Raw genomic sequence first — 17,081 nt, 5'->3', positions numbered from 1 at the left:
ATGCCTACACAATAATAGCGACTGCACTTCAGAAAATAATTAATGGTATAAAACGCTTTGAGATATTTTGGTATAAAATAAATTGTAGTATTATTACTATAACACATGGTTGAATATGAACATGGCTACCCTATACTTTCTCTCATCCATTCTGAATTGTTCCAGTCTTCTATTTGCACAACTCTGTCAGAGTTGCTTTCTGCACTGTATTGATGTGGGTCAAGCTCACCAGGGTTACCATATTGTTGGAGTACCTCTATTCCAGGGTATTAGTTTAACATCTTAAAAGACTTTTAGATCTCTGTTATTCCTGGTTGTGGACTGATATCAGGTCCAGGAAGAAACTGCTGTCAGTTTTGTCCTTGTCCCTCGTGTGGTAAAGTTCATCTTCTGGGAGAAGCTTGAATGTGAATGAATATTGAGACTGGGATTAATGGCCCTGATAACTCTATGATTTCATCCATTGAGTTGTTGAGCCACACGATCCAAGAAGATTCAAGTTTAACCCTGAACTGTGCTGAGCCATAATTGTGGTATAGGCGATATAATTGGTGCTGTGCCCCTCACTTAGCGGGAGAATAATTAGCCAGCAGTCCTGCTGTTTATTGGATTGGGCTCAGCTGTGATGCCTGATATTGTTGAATAGCCTGCCAGCACTATTAAGGCATATGAATAATGGCCAAAGTACAGGAAGAAGACTGATACCTGTGGAACCATACCTATCAATGAGACAACACTTCCGGGACAGAATTAGCAAGAACATAATTCTTTAAAAGGATAATGTAAAGATTTCCAGAATCAATGTATTCACTGATTTCTGTGTATATACTTCATGGTTACAGCCCTTCCCATAACCTTTATGGCCCAAGCCATGAATACAGATCAGAAACCTACTAAAATGTAAAGTGCCCACAGAACAACCACTTCTTTGTAGCAGGCTTGTGGTGGAGTTCTCCTTCTTAGTGGTTCAATTTAATGAAAGTGATTCCCAACATCAAAGAAACCCTACAAGCAAATTCTTGCAAGACTTTAATGGATGTTGTAAAATCAGCATTAAACCTTGTACTTTAGATGCAGCTAAAAGATTTAAATTGTTGGAGGATTTATAGATTCTACATGACTAGCCAGAAAATCAGATTTACCTTTATGGAGAGGTGATACTGCTTTATCTAGTTCTTGAAATTAAAATCAACAGAAACCTGACCCAAGTCAGTTGTTCCAGCCCAAGGTGTGTTTAGTTGCTCTTTGAATGATACATTGTGCAACGTAAATGGCAAAAGCATTTTTGGGCTGCCTGAAACTGTTTAGCATCATATAAGATCTTAGTGACATTAGGTAAACGTTCCGAACTTTGGTAGCTATACATCGCTGGTGAAAGAATGTTTGGAAAAGGGGAAATTAAGTAAATGGTGAAAAGTCTAAAGATGAAAGAAAACTTGATTTTGCAGGCAGCCTCTTCAGAAGTGACGAGAAACAGCTGAGGATAATCTCCACTGAGAAACATTAAGAATTTAATAGAAACAATGGAACTGATATTCCTGTCGGATACTAGTGTATGAATACTTAGCCTATTTGCCTGAAATTCTCTCTCTGCTATTTTAGTGTAAATGTTAATCCATTTACTTTAAACAGTTTGGTGCCTCTGATAGAACAGGGGAAAGTGGAATTTGCAACAAGTGTTTGTATGCTACTATCCCCACATGGTAATTTCAACACCATTGTTTTTATTTCATAGAATAAAAGTGTTTACATCACCAATATTACCATTAGAAGTTTGATTGCGTCATTCAAAGGAATTCTGACTTCTGGTTTACTGAGCTTATAAATACATTTACATGACTAATCACTTATTGCATCTAACTCGATTTTACAAATGTTAAAACTTTAAAGGGACAATTTTACCTCTCTCTGCCCGGCGGAACATCGGGTGGAGACGGAGCTAAAATCGTAGCGGTGGTCAGGCCCGGTCCATTTCGAGGGCAGGGCCTCATTAACGTACATGTGGCGAACTGCAGGCCCCGAAGAAGTTCACTTAGCGCACTTACCACTCCGCTTCCTATTTGCCACCACATTCTCTCCGGTATTTTCATGGGTGGCCAAGGCATCCGCCTGAATCAGGCGGGAGCCTCATGAATTCATGCAAATTGGGTTGTGATGTGCAGAGGACCCTGCTGCCATTTTATGGCCTGCTGGGTGGAACATTCTCTGTGGACCTACCGCTCTGTAAAACCTGGCAGTACAGCAGAAGAGGCCTGACAAGGTCAATGTTGAAATTAATTTTGTGGGGCCAGAGGAGCAGGAGGAGGGCTCCTTTGAGCTCCATGAGAATAATGTTGGCCATCGCCCCGGGATCCCCTCCATTCCGTGATCATACCCACCTAGATCTATCTATTGCCTAAGTTCTGGAATTCCCTCCCTAAACCTCTCCGCCTTTCCATCACTCTCTCCTCCTTTAAGTCGCTCCTTTAAACCTGCCTCTTTGACCAAGCTTTTGTTATATCTCCTTATGTGGCTCAGTGTCAATTTTTTTGTTTGATAATCACACCTGTGAAGCTGCTTGGGATGTTTTACTATGTTAAAGGCGCTATATAAATGCAAGTTGTTGTTGTTGTCAGTCGGGACAGTCTCCAGGCCGCCCGATATTGAGCTGGCCTCGAGTTGGTGAGCTACCTCGGGATTCTTGTTTGGGGCCTGCAGCTCGCCGCATGTATGTTAATGAAATGGACCGGGCCAAACCACGTGAAGCATCAGGCGGACGGACCACCTGCCCTTGAAATGGACCGGGCCAAACCACGTGAAGCATCAGGCGGACGGACCACCTGCCCTTGAAATGGACCGGGCCAAACCACGTGAAGCATCAGGCGGACGGACCACCTGCTCTGCAAGCTGGCCACCCGATAGTTAAAATCCACCCTTAAGTCTCTTTTGAGGCAAAAGCACTCATTATAGAAGTTTGTGTTGTAGGAGATGTAGTGCCTGCTGCTGTGCAAACCTTCAACATTGCACTCATCACCTATCAAAAATACTGCAGGAAATATTTATACACTTAGTAAATATATTGAGAATGGCGTGTAGGTACAATGTATGTTAAGACCCTACTTGTGATATTGGGCTGTAAATATACACGCTTGTGCAGCATGAAGCTGATGCTGTCAGTTCAAGGTGGGTGGGCAGCTTTTCTTTCCTGTTATGTTTATTTTAATTGGCAAATGTAACATTTTTAATTTTTTTATACTTGCTGTGGGTCTCAAGAGTCACACAGTCAGAACAATTCAAGGAAACCGATGGAGGCAGTGATTTAAGATTCGTTTTTTTTCCCAGTTGGCGAATGGAAATTACAAAAAAAGCTTTTTATTATTATTATTCGGCCTGTGCAAATGTCTTTGGAAATCCAGAAAATATACAACAGAGATAACAGGATCAGTTTGTTTCACCTTCTTCTGACCAATTACAAACATTCTACTGTTAACAAATCCTCAAAAGTGCATGCATCAGGCACACATCCAGAGTCACCTTGAAACCTCCTTTCTTAAATCAAATGATAAATTGAAAGCTTTTATTTAATAATGGTGCTTCACTCCATCATGATAAAAGCTAAGTGCCATTAGTTGCCAGGTTTACTGTAGATGTAAATTTATTTAAGGCCGATAGTTTTGTGCAATGCCTTTATTGCTGTTGGCACAATTTACTTTGTACTTACTGTACATTACCATTGCTTTCCAACACCTAAACAATCATTTGCTTTTATCATGTAGCACTGACAGACTTAATACAGTGAAAGACCATTAGGATTTATCATTTCAGCTGGCAGCAAAATGATATGTACCTGTCTTCGTGCTATTACATTACCGCTTGTACCAATTACCTCTCCTGACAAAGAACCACTATTTTGATTTTTGCATAGTTACCCATGCGATTGTCTCATTCCCAATCCTGGTATTCATTGGGTTAATTTTAAATAAGTTCAAATTTTACACAGTACAAGTTACATTTACTAGAAAATAGCCAAATTGTCAGTTATTCTGTTCATCACACATTAACAATTGTCTCTATTCTTGAAATACTTCCAGTTAGAGATATGTTGGATAATAATTCCTGGGAATGTGTCCCTGAAATTGTCTGTTTAGATTGATTACATTGTAAAGTTGTCTACTCGGGAATGATGAAGAGGCGAGGGTTTGTTTTAAGAGCTGGGGATCCATTTTAGAAATCCACCCTCATCTAACTTGGGTATTATTTTGGTCAGATCCATGACTGATGGAATTGGGAGAAACCCAATGGAATGGTTCCTTATAGGGAATCAAAATGGACCTGAGAGGACCACCCTATTCTAAAACACAGAAATAATGTTATGGGCAATCACTTAAAAGGAAAGAGACATGAAGATAAAATGACCATAAACATTTATACTATGCATTTAGTAATTTAGTACCTAGTCCAAGGTTTCAATTGATGTATCCTCTTAATTACTCTGTATCCCAGAAAACAGCAAAAGTTTCAGCTGGCAGATCAGGTGCAAGGTGGGACATCCTGCAAAACTGGCGATTAAATATGATGTAAAATGAATCCTGAATGCTATCTCTAACAAAAGAATGTTAGAAAATATCACTGGTGAATTGCAAAAAAAATCTGTTAAAGTCTATGTGTACTAAAAAATTAAATTAAAGTGATACAACACAAAAGATGGAGGCCAGATTTTCTACCCATTCATAGTCAATAGGAGACTTTTTTGCTAACTCAAATAACAGATCACAAAATAGATTAAAGAAGGACCTTCAGCCTATTTCATCTTATCCTTCCAGAATACCAACCCTACTGTCTTTCCATTACAGCATTTTTCTTAACAATGAGCCAATAAACTGGAGCCAATTTGGTTATAATAGTGTTTTGAAGTGTTAGTTAGTTATTCAGAGGGAGGTCAATGTACAATCACAAACATTTCATGCCACAGTAAGAAGATTGCTTCTTGTTACACTTGATGGTCCAGAGTGTCCTATTCCATTTGCACAGTAGGAGGCTTAGACAAGCAGACACTTGGGACTTTCTTGACCTCACATCAAAGGGCAGATTGTCATCTCGGGGTGGTACTTTGATTGACAGCTCAGTCGCAGCAATCTCTCTCAGTCACAAAGTGGTGAATGATTTTGCAACCAGTACAAAAATGTTGTTTGCATTTTAACGTCTGAACCTGCTTAGCTTCAAAGGGTTAAACAAGGCAGGGTAATTCTCAGTCTTAGAGCCCATGTTTAGAGAGATAGTAAGTTGTGTCTTCATTGTTTTTCATAAACTGAGGAGTGTAGGAAAACATATTGTTCTCATGATGAAAATGGTATACAATTCACTCATTTTTTATATAAATAAACCATTAATTCTTTTAGCTTTTTGATTATTGAGATCAGGCAAATGCACAGTTTTGGGCTCCTCACTATAAGAAGGACATAATAGCCCTGGAGAAAGTGCAATGCAGGATTTAGTGGAATTATACCAGTGAAGAGGATTCAGAGTTGTGAGGAAAGGTTACACCAACTAGAGCTGTATTCTCTTAAATTGAAAAAGTTGTAGGGGATTTGATAATGTACAAAATTTTCTATAATCATGGAATGTTACTGTACAGAAACATGCCATTTGACCCAACTAGTCTTTTTCAAGCAACTACCTAATTCCCTTTTAAAATAATTTATCAACTCTGCTTCAATAATGGTTTGTGGCAGTGAATTCTACATTCAAAACATATTGGGGCTGAAATTCCCTGGCCTTCCAGTAGATGCCTGCCATAACTTCAGCGGGATTCCATCAGAAGGCTGCAAGCTCCACTGGGACCCAGATACGCTGGGTCTTGGCTGCAGGGCAAAGTTTCTGGGATGGCCTTTTGGGGACTTGAGATTGTGATCCCTTGTCCTCCCTAACCTATTTAGTTGAAACAAACTGTTTAAACAAACATAGTCTAATTACATCATCATCTTATGAACTTCGATCAAATCACCCCTAAGTCTATGCTTCTCTAAAGTGTAGAAACCCAGCTCAGAGCCTACCTTGGTAACTAAGATGCTTTAAACTAGGAATTGATCTTATAGCCCTCCTCTACACCTGTTCCAAAGCCTCAATATCACCCACCATGTGAGGAGGCCAAAACAGGACAGCTAGACTGGTATTCTAACTGAGCCCTAACCAAAGTCTTGTACAGGACAAAATAGTATGCTATGTTTTGTTATGAATTATCCTACAAATACACCATACCCTATTATCTCTAGCTATTGCTTCACGGCATTGGCCATGAACCTTTGGAGATCGATGCACTAGAACGCTCAGATCTCTTTCTCCATCGGCTGTAGTTCATTTCCCTGAAGGGTGTATGTAATACTTTTCTGGCCTGTATCATAAAATTATAAAATGCTGTAGCACAGAAGCAAGTCATTTGGTCCATCAAGTCAGTCCAAGGGAGCAGAGTGTAGGTGGGAGCCAAAAATAATGGCTTTAATATTCCTGAATTCCAGTTGGAGGAAACTTTGACTCATCCACAACTTGATGTCAGACAATTGTAAACAATTTTACAACACCAAGTTATAGTCCAGCAATTTTATTTTAAATTCACAAGCTTTCGGAGGCTTCCTCCTTCGTCAGGTGAACGATTTTCACATCGTTCACCTGACGAAGGAGGAAGCCTCCGAAAGCTTGTGAATTTAAAATAAAATTGCTGGACTATAACTTGGTGTTGTAAAATTGTTTACAATTGTCAACCCCAGTCCATCACCGGCATCTCCACATCATGACTACCATCGATGTCAGACAGGCAGAGTCTGTATATAATTGTCACAGACTATGCTGATTTTATATATCGTTCTCGGATGCTATAATAAAAACTGTCAGGAACTTCCGATTTGGGGCAGTTTTGCCATAAATGTTATTGTAGTCAGTCTATAGAAAGTTGGAGACAATTATGATGATGATGAAAATGGTTCCACCTAGTCTATGAGAAGTGGGATAGGATCACAAAGTTGTACCAATGAGTTATCCTTCATAAACTGAAACCCGGCAAATGAAACAGCAATGAAGTTCTGTATTGCATAAAAATGAGAACATTGTCTGGTCTGGGCCAGAGTTCAGATAGCTTAGCAAAAAACTTTAGGAACAGGAATAATTCCTGCAATAATTGCTTGCTGTAAAATGGAGGAAGCCTAGTTATTTCAATGTTTTTTATAACGTGTAAGGCCAGTGTATATTTGTTTTGAGGATCTGAGCAAGTTAATTTACACGTTTGACTGATGGTACCAACATTAAGAAAAATGTAGTGAACTACTCAAATATGCACCTGTGGTGGTTGCTATGACAATTAGATCAAAATTGCAACACCTAACAATAAAGGTAAATTAAGAAAACAGTTAAATGTATATTTCTTTTTATTGTTTAAAAACTGCAATCTTTGAATTATGAACAAAATGAAGAGGCACAGGCCAATTAAACTGAAGATTGAGATTCTGAGGAATCCAGAGGAAGCAATGGACTCTTTCACAAGCAGGTTACAAAGAGCCAAAGCACATTGTAGAATCTTTGCTCAGGCAGTCTCCCAGCTCTACTGTTGCTTTATGCCTTTTTAAAAACTAAATTATCAGCTAGTGATTATTTTGCGGCATTATCACAAGGTATATAAACAGTTTTACAAGACAAATGGAAAATTACTAGCCATTTACTATCTTTATTAAGTTGGTAAAAGTGATTGTGCAATATCTACAAAAAACTCAGTGTTTGTTTTGTTTACTTCATCACTTCTGCTGTAATTTAGATGCTTTAAGTCAATAAAATGCAATTCCATTATGTTTCTTTCATGTGCTCTTTGTGATATGTGGCTGTTTGTCTTTTTCGGGAGTGAACCACAATTACAGCCAGACATCTGGAGTCAGGCAGAATCTTTTTAATCTTTTGTCTCATTAAATATACAATGTGGAACTGGTGCCAGTCTACTAACCAACCGATCAAGTGCAGATGAAAAAATGTATAAATTGTGTCGATCCAAACCACTCCTTAGGTCTTTAACCCTTATTGGGCTGGAATCTGCTGAAAACTATTTGTACATGTGCAATACCTTTTAGTGATTTGTTTACCTTGACAAACAAATCCCGTACGCCATTATTATGGTGCAGAAATTCCAGGAAATTATGGCATGAGTGACTTATGCCATTACTTACTCCATGCCATAATTTCCTGGGATTTTTGCGCTGCTCCTCAGAGACCTCCACCAAAACAATTATAATAGCTCCGCTTCCCCCATCAAAATCAAAGGCGATCGCGGGTTTGCTGGATTAATGCAACTTTGATTGCTGCTGCCACTTAGAGCATTACAGAATGGTGCTGGTGGGTTGCAGAGCGGCATGGGCCACAGACAGAGCAATGGAGTGTTTGGGATGGGCTGTTTGAGATTGCAGAGATTGGGTGGGGTGAGGTCATGGAGAGACCTATAAACAAGGGTGAGGATTTTAACTATAATGCAGTGTTGAATTTTAGCTGTGGACTTGTGTCCACTCGGAACTGAGTTGAGACTCCCCAAGGTCATTTCATTTAGGACCCTTGCAGCTTAACAGGGTCTGTAGACTTTCATCCCATCAGTTGGGGATGGATTGGAACCCAGATTCCAGAGCTGAAAGGACATTGTGCTGTTCCATTTATTCACAAACCAAATCTCTTTCAAATAAAATACAGACAGCATGAAACATTTTGGAAGTAATAAAAACATATAAGGTAGGATTACAAATGGAGATTCTTCTTGGTTTCCAAAATTTAAACTACTTTTGATGATCCTTTCTAATCACTCTAAACTCCCTTCAGAAATGTTTTGTTCATGGTTTTGATATCCTCATATTAAATAAACTGGCCAGGTATAAAATGCAGTGGAACCTCCATTATTCTTCACAGTGAAAGGGAACCCCCGGGGTGGATAATGGAAGTTGATGGATAATTGAGAGTCCCCAAAATTTGGTTTTGCACATTTGGTACAGAAATACTCTCAGCACAGGAATGAAAACAAGTACAGTACAGATAACTAAAGGAACATTATGTAGTTTAATTAACCAAGGACATATGAAATGCAAAACCGTGGCAGCTGTGTAATGAGGCAATGTATCACTCATGGCATTGGCCTGCAAAAAATCAGGAGGATAATTGGAGTGTGAATAATTGCTCCTTATGAAGTTCTGTTTAAAGCATTCAATTTTTACTTTGTTTCCACCCTAGGGTGTAGGTGGGTGAGCTGTTGCCTGGTTCATTATCTATTGTTGACAGATGTAAACTGTGGACTGTCCCATCACACCTGGCTATACAAGGAGGGGGATGTCGACATATGAAGCACCATACCCTGGAATGGAACCATTGGGAATCTACTCAAAGGTTAAGTTGTTCTGCGAAAGAATATTCTTCATGTTTGTAATAATTCAGAGGTGATGATAGGAATTATGCACAACGTTTGAAATGGATATCTGTGAGTTTCATCTTCAGGATGCTGTTTGCATGGCTTACAGTGAAAACTGGCTCATCAAACATCTAAATATGTATTATGGAGATCAGCATCGCCTGTCTAGTTCACTGTTTATGTTTCTAAATCTCTTTTCATATACAATCCTTGATAATGACACCAGCCTGTAATATATCATTCTCACATGAACATTGCCTTTCCTAATTTATGTCTCGATTAAAACTTCATGTTCAAAAAGATTGCTGCCCATAAAAGGAAGATGAATACAATACCTTTCCAGTAACTTAGAAACTGCTGGAAATCAGAAATAAAAATAGAAAATGCTGGAAAAATGCAACAGTTTCATCAGCATCAGTGAAGAGAAAGGATTAGTTAACATTTTGGTCCTCTATTCTTTGTCAGAACTGGAAGCTAGAAGATAAGTTAGCCTGGACAGCAAACAGCAATTTCCACGTACTTCCTCCAACCTGTCATAATGTATTCACTGCTCACAGTCCAATCTCCTCTACATGGGGAAGACCAAATGCAGATTGGGTGACTGTTTTGCCAAACCCTTCTGTGCTGTTTCCAAGAGTGGTCCTGACCTTATTGTGGCTTTCTGTTTCAAATCTCCCTCCAATTCCCAATCTGATGACTCAGCATTTGGCTTCCTGCACTGTTACAAACAAGTTAAACACAAGCTTCAGGAATAGTGGGAGTATTGCTGGCAGCAGGGAACCTCACCTGTCAGAAGCACATACCGGAGAATCATGGGTGGCACTCTAGTGATTTTTCTGTACGTGCTGCTGATGGGCAAGGTTCTTTGAGTAGGAGTTCTTCATACTCAGAAAACTATTCCCACATCTCATCTTTCTCCTGGGCTCCCTGCAGCCCCCTAGCACAAACATTAATGTTAGCAACTTCAGGCCTGAGTTATACGTCCCATTTTCTCATTGGCTGAGTGCCGGCGATGCAGGGAGGGATGATTAATCGGTATCTGGGGGTAAGGTCAGTTGGCTTTGTGCATGTGGAACCTTCATCAGAATACATTTGGGTGATTCCAGCATCTTTTTGTATTTCACTGCCTTAACTATTTTTATTCCCTTTTGTTCTTTTAATTGCCTTACTGAAATGTTCTCCACCTGTTTTCACCTCATTGCTGCTTTCAAAAAACATGTTTGGGCATTTTATCAACCATCTCTTCTTCCTCCCCTCCTCTGTTTAGCTGCATTGAAGGGCTCACTTATTTTCCAGTTCTTAGTGCTGATAATGGGCCTATGCCCAAAACATTATCTTGTTTTTTCTCTTCACAGATGCTGATGGACCTGCTGTGTCCTTCCAGAAATGATTACCCTTAATTGTGAAGAAGGTTTCACGAAATGAACATGCACAGCGACTTTGTGAATATAAAATCATTATTTGCACATAATAGTTTGTTTTACAGGATCATTTAAAATATTGATTATCCAAGAAAATATCTGAACTAAAAATGAAATAGTTATTTTGTTGTGTGCTTTGATTCTTCTAGACTACATATTTGGTATTATTGAGAGATTGTTATTAATCAGCTTTAATGTTGGAGGACACAAAGATATGACATGTAAATTCAAAGCACTTAAAACTTCAACTATTTCATTTTTAGTTCAAATATTGTGTTAGATAACTAATGTTTTAAAAGTCCAGCAATGATTCACCAGAGTGATCCTTGGGATAAAGGTTCCTGGGTATATTTGGGTTATATTCCCTGGAGATGTGGAGGTTAAGGGGTGATCTGATTGAGGTGTTTAAAATAATGAAGGAAATTGATAGGGTGGAGAGGGAATGCCTCTCCCCTATAGTAGGCAGAATCTAGAATAAGGAGACATAATTTTAGAATTTGAGCTAAACTGGTTAGAAGCAAATCCAAGAAAATTTTCACCGAAATAGATTGTGAGAATGTGGAATGCACCACCCCAAAAGGCCACTGATGCAAAATCAATTGTGGTGTTTAAAAGGGAGTTAGGTATTTCTTTGGGAAATAAGGATATTAAAAGACATGGGGAAAAGAAACAATAGATAGATTTGCTGTAGGTAACACGAAATGGCAGAGCAGACTAGATGGGCATAATGGCCTAATGCTAGTCTTATGTTTCTAAACATTTCCATCATCGCTTTACTGGGACTCTCAATATGCCCTGTCCATTTCATGGTAACACATTTTGGCAAATACCAACTTGCCTTGTCAGTCTTCTAGCAAATTGGAACTGCTCCAAATTACAAACAAATTCTTGCTCACTGCAAGATGCCCAGTGTTAAACATTCAGATACAATAAGCAATGAGCCATCATTTCCAATTTCCAGGAAATAAACTCAAAGTATATTATTTGAACAATAGCAAAATATGAACTATGGAGTCCCCTATAAGGGGTTTCATCTCTGATGTAACATTTATAAAATTAATTTTGGATGCTAATTGAAAAAAAGTACTTATAGGCATATATGAAACTAGTATTATCTTAGCTTTAAAAGACTGTTAATTTTATAATTGTTGTCTATGATACCTCAAATGATTCATTGGAGAATTTATTTAATTAATTGGAATTTAAGCAATTGGTTGTACATCAGCTTTTAACCTATTCAAGCTGTGTTTCTACATAAATTGGCAGCTCTGGCATTCTTCCAGCATTCTTATAGTTGAGCTCCAATCTCTTTCATCAGAGCAAGAGGAATAGGACAGCTAACCCAGGTAGGGGGTTGTATTTTTTTCTGTTAGAACACAATTTCTTTTAAGGTAGAGTTGAGGTGAAACAGTGACACTTTTGGTTAATGAGAGGCTCAGGGTGAAATTGGACAGTGCCAGCATGAACTGGGCACAGGGAACGATCCTTGCACCGGAACAGGTAGGCCCAAGTCCCATACCTAATATTGGGCCTCAGCCCTCATTTAAATTAGGCCGGCGGGCTGCCAGGGGATTAAGTGGATTTAGATTTTGGGCTGCTTTGTCATTGGCAGCGGCCCTCAGTTAGGACATGGGAGGGTGGGAGGCTATCGGAAGTGGGGGGGAGGTGATCGGGAGGGGGAGGGGTGGAAACAATAAGGGGGACTGAGCTGGGGAGGTGATCGGAAGGGGGAGGGCAGCAATTGGGAAGGGAGAGGGGGTAGGGCGATCGAGACGGGGCGCGGTGATCAGATGACGATCAGGAGGGGGGAGTGCGATCGGGAGGGGGAGAGAGGCATTCAAGAGGAGGGAGGGGGAGGAGGCAATTGGAGGGAGATGCGATCGGGAGAGGAGAGGGTGACGGCGACTGGGAAGGGGGGATGATGATTGTGGGGGGACGACGATCGGGAGGGGGGGAACGACGATCAGGAGAGGGGGAAGTGATCGGGAGGGGGAGAGAGGCGATCTGGAGGGGGGAGGAAGCGATCGGAGGGGGAGGCGGTCACGGTGGGAGTGGGTGATGGCGATCAGGAGAGGAAGAGGGAGGCAATCAGGAGGGGAGGGGCTGATGGTGATCAGTAGGGGAGGGGGCGATGACGATCGGGATGGGAGGGGGTGACAGCAATCGGGAGGGGAGAGGGTGACGGCAATCGGGAGGGGAGCGGGTGACAGCAATCAGGAGGGGAGGGGGTGACGGCAATCGGGAAGGGAGGGGGTGATGGTGATTGGGAGGGGAGGGTGTGACGGTGATTGGGAGGGGAGGGGGTTATGGTGATCCGGAGGGGAGAGGGGGGTGACGGTGCTCGGGAGGGGAGTGGGTGATGGCGATTGGGAGGAGAGGGGGGAGGCAATCAGGAGGGGAGGGACTGATGGTGATTGGGAGGGGAGGGGGTGACGGTGATCAGGAGCAGAGGGTGTGACGGTGATTGGGAGGGGAGGGGGCGATGGTGATCGGGTGGGGAGGGGATGATGGCGATCAGGAGGGGAGGATGTGACGGTGATTGGGAGGGGAGGGGGCGATGGTGATCGGGTGGGGAGGGGATGATGGTGATCAGGAGGGGAGGATGTGACGGTGATTGAGAGGGGAGGGGGCGATGGTGATCGGGTGGGGAGGGGATGATGGCGATCAGGAGGGGAGGATGTGACGGTGATTGAGAGGGGAGGGGGCGATGGTGATCGGGTGGGGAGGGGATGATGGTGATCAGGAGGGGAGGATGTGACGGTGATTGGGAGGGGAGGGGGCGATGGTGATCGGGTGGGGAGGGGATGATGGCGATCAGGAGGGGAGGATGTGACGGTGATTGGGAGGGGAGGGGGCGATGGTGATCGGGTGGGGAGGGGGTGATGGCAATCGGGAGGGGAGAGGGAGTGACAGTGATCAGGAGTGGAGGGGGGTGACGGCGATCAGGAAGGGGGGAGATTGGGAGGGGGGTAGGAGGCGATGGGGATGGAGTGATGTTGATCGGGAGGGGGGTAGGAGGCGATGAGGAGGGGGTGACGGCGATCGGGCGGGGAGGATGATCGGGAAGGAGGGAGGCAATTGGGAGGGGAGGGGGTCGGGCGAATGGGAAGGAGAGTGGGGAGGGGACCGGGAGGAGAGGGGGGAGGCAATTGGGTGAGGGGGGATGATGATCGAGATGGGGGTGATGCGATCAGGAGAAGGTCGAGCCAGGTTCAGTAACGATCTTCAGGACTGCTGTGGAGCTGGGCGGAGCATTCCCGTTCCTCCTGACTCGACATTCAGATAAGTACTTTTTTTAAAAACTTACTTTTTTTGGTGGTGGCCTCCAGTGGTCCTTTTAAGGCTGTATGTAGACATGGTTATCCTAAATGCAGCCGGCCTGGGATCCACACAGTTCAACTGAGTTATGTGGAATGTATAATTATGCGATTGCACTTAAGAAAAAGAATGTAGTGTAAATTATAGTTGGCTGGAGTGGGAATTTGGGTTTATTATTTTGGAGTAGCTGTAGGGTCCAGAGTTACAGAACTCCTAATTATCGTTAATTCAGAGTCACCTGTTCTCAGTGGTAAACAAGTTACAATGTAGCTTATTATAGTTATTTAAATATTATCCAGCTCTCTTCTAGGTTTTACTCAGTCCAATAAGAAATGCACAATAAATAATGCTGGCATCAAATTTTTTTTTAAAATGGAAATCTAAAACAAGAATCAGAAAATGCTGGAAATAGACAGCAAGTCAGCCAGCATCTGTGAAAAGATAGGTTAACTTTTGGAGCAGGGCCCTTCTTCAGAACTTCTTACTTTGGAAAGAGATCCCTACTTGAAATTGTGATTTTTTTTTCTCACTGATGTTGCTTTGACCTACTGTGTATTTCCAGCATTTTTTGACTTTGATATCACCTGAGTAACTGTAGGGAATGAAAGCAAGATGCAATTAGTTGTGTCTAATACATGTAAATCCTAGTATCTAATGGACAAATTCACACCTGACTGCAATGGCCTGCCTTACATTACTCACAGTTGGAATACATACACATAGAATTTGATTTTAAAGGTGTGGCATTCAGTATAACCTTTGAACTGGTATACAGATGTGCAGACTGTTTTACAGAGGGTTGCATCCATAGCTTTGTCTCTAGAGTGGTATTTCTGTGAAGTCTGAGCTTCAGCCTGATGTATGTGTTAGTGCTTGTGATAAGAATTGACCTTTATACTTCAAGTTTCCGCTATTCTCAACTCTGTCTGCAACACTCCCACATGTTATCCTTGAGGAAAGATATAGATTTGCTTTTCCTCGATTAGTCTCATTCCTTTGTAATTGTAGCATTCAGAACATGATTGATGTTTTCGCTTTATAAATGTGTGTGCTTACCGACCTTGCATTTCACAATACCTGTCAAATATATTTTATGGTTTAATATTTTTGTAAGATAATGCATTATAAAAATGGTGCAATGGATGACTAATAATTGCAATATGTTTCAGGTATCAAAGAAATGATTCAACTTCTGATTGTTGAAGAATTTTCAACCCCAAGATGTAGTTATCGAAAGTGAATACATTGTAAAACCTAACTGATTACTTTTATGTAATACTGTCTTTTAGATGTTGCACACACCCATGAAGTACAAAATAAGTGCATCTGCCAAACCATACGATACAACAGGTAGCGTATGCTGGCAGGCTGTACGTGTGACGGTTGCATGAGATTGTAATGAATCAGAATGTTTTTTCCAATTGCTTGGGTTATTGGTGTCAAATTGAAGGGCGCACGGACATAAATGAGGTCCCTGTGTCCTAATGACACTACTTGCCACAACTTCCTCCATTTTGGGTGCCAAATGGGGTGTTCCCTTTTATGAAAGAAAAGTCCCTCATTGCCTGAATGCAGTGAATGAGAGCTGTTGATGCTGAGATCTGAACCTGATATTTTTGTCAGTATCTCTATTGTTGTTCCTTAATCATTATTTTTCTGAAAGCCAGTCAACTATGACTTTCCTCTCGGAACCCCATTATTTTTGGCTGCTATGGAGAACAAGAAGGAACAGAATCCGAGGGAAAGGGGATGGGTGAGGCTGCACAGGAGGCGTTTACATCCCACATGCCTATTTCTCCTCTTCACCACTCTGAGGGTACAGAGACAGAGGACGTTTCAAAAGCCTCACAGTTAAGCAATGTTTGAAGAGGCTGAAACCATTTAGGATATTTGCAGAATGCTTGATATGTGGAACTGAGATCTATCTCAAAAAATCCAACTGTCCTCACAGTTGATGTGAAGATCACAGTAGCCTTTAACTTCTAAGCATCTGAATCCTTTCAGGCTGCAAGTGCAGACATTAGCAATGTGTCCAGATCAGTAGCTGAAAAATGTATAAGGAATGTTACAGATGCTTTATTTGAAAGAGCAACAAATTACATAAAGATATCAATGGACTTAAGGGCTGTTGGCTTCTACAGAATAGCTGGCTTTCCCAAAGTACAAGGTGCCATCAATGGAACCCACATTGCCACAAGAGCCTGTTTAATTGCAGCTTCATAAATGAATAGAAAGCGTTTGCACTCCCTCAACAGTCAACTTCTCTGACTCCAGCACCATATTATGAGTATCAATATCTATTATTCTAGGTTCTTTCATGTGCCTTTGTTCTAAGGCAGTTGAGTGTGCTAGCCATATTTCAGGATCCTGCCTATACATATGGCTGGTTGTTGAGGGACCAAGGATATCCTGCCCCACTTTGTGTTCTTGGCCAATGTCTGGTGGATATCCAACATGTGTCTGCCATTCAGCATGCAAAATACCTGACACTGGAAAACCCCTTTAGTGGGTGGAAGTGGCTACAGATCTGCCAGTGCAACAGTTTAGCAGAAAGCCCAGCCCAAAGGCTCCTATTAGATTTTTTTTCTTTTAAAGAATCTGTTCACTTTCAACAGTTTCACTGACATCCTGGGTGCCCAGCATTCTGGGAGATGAGTTGGGAAATGTCCACAAAGTTTTAAAAGGAGTTTATAACCAGGGCAAAAATAATAAGAGCTCCTTTGTACTTTAGTGGGAAGTCAAGACTTCTTAAAATTCTAATATTTAAACATAGGAAAGGCCAAACAATAACCATATGTGATACAATGGATTTCTGGTGTGATGTATTTTATTTTTATATTTTGTTATTTCCTCCTATTTATTTAGATTAAACATGAGTAACTGAAAGTTGGGCGTTTCAGCCATTGGATAGCAATCCCCTGGGGTTGGAGGTAGTGTTGAGA

General features: G+C 41.4%; 1 long non-coding RNA gene across 1 annotated transcript in view; it reads left to right on the top strand.

The window, feature by feature from the left end:
- The window catches only part of LOC137335453 (uncharacterized), a 36,847-nt gene extending 19,766 nt beyond the window's left edge, over nt 1-17,081 (top strand). Inside the window, exons 2-4 of the long non-coding RNA XR_010966417.1 lie at nt 9,226-9,378; nt 10,756-10,842; nt 15,429-17,081. This is a non-coding gene — a long non-coding RNA (uncharacterized lncRNA). The remainder of the gene's footprint in view (nt 1-9,225; nt 9,379-10,755; nt 10,843-15,428) is intronic.

This window comes from Heptranchias perlo, chromosome 19 (assembly GCF_035084215.1).
Source record: "Heptranchias perlo isolate sHepPer1 chromosome 19, sHepPer1.hap1, whole genome shotgun sequence".
Lineage (NCBI taxonomy): Eukaryota > Metazoa > Chordata > Chondrichthyes > Hexanchiformes > Hexanchidae > Heptranchias > Heptranchias perlo.
Note: the sequence above shows the minus strand (reverse complement) of the source record. Positions and strands in the feature narration are given on the sequence as shown.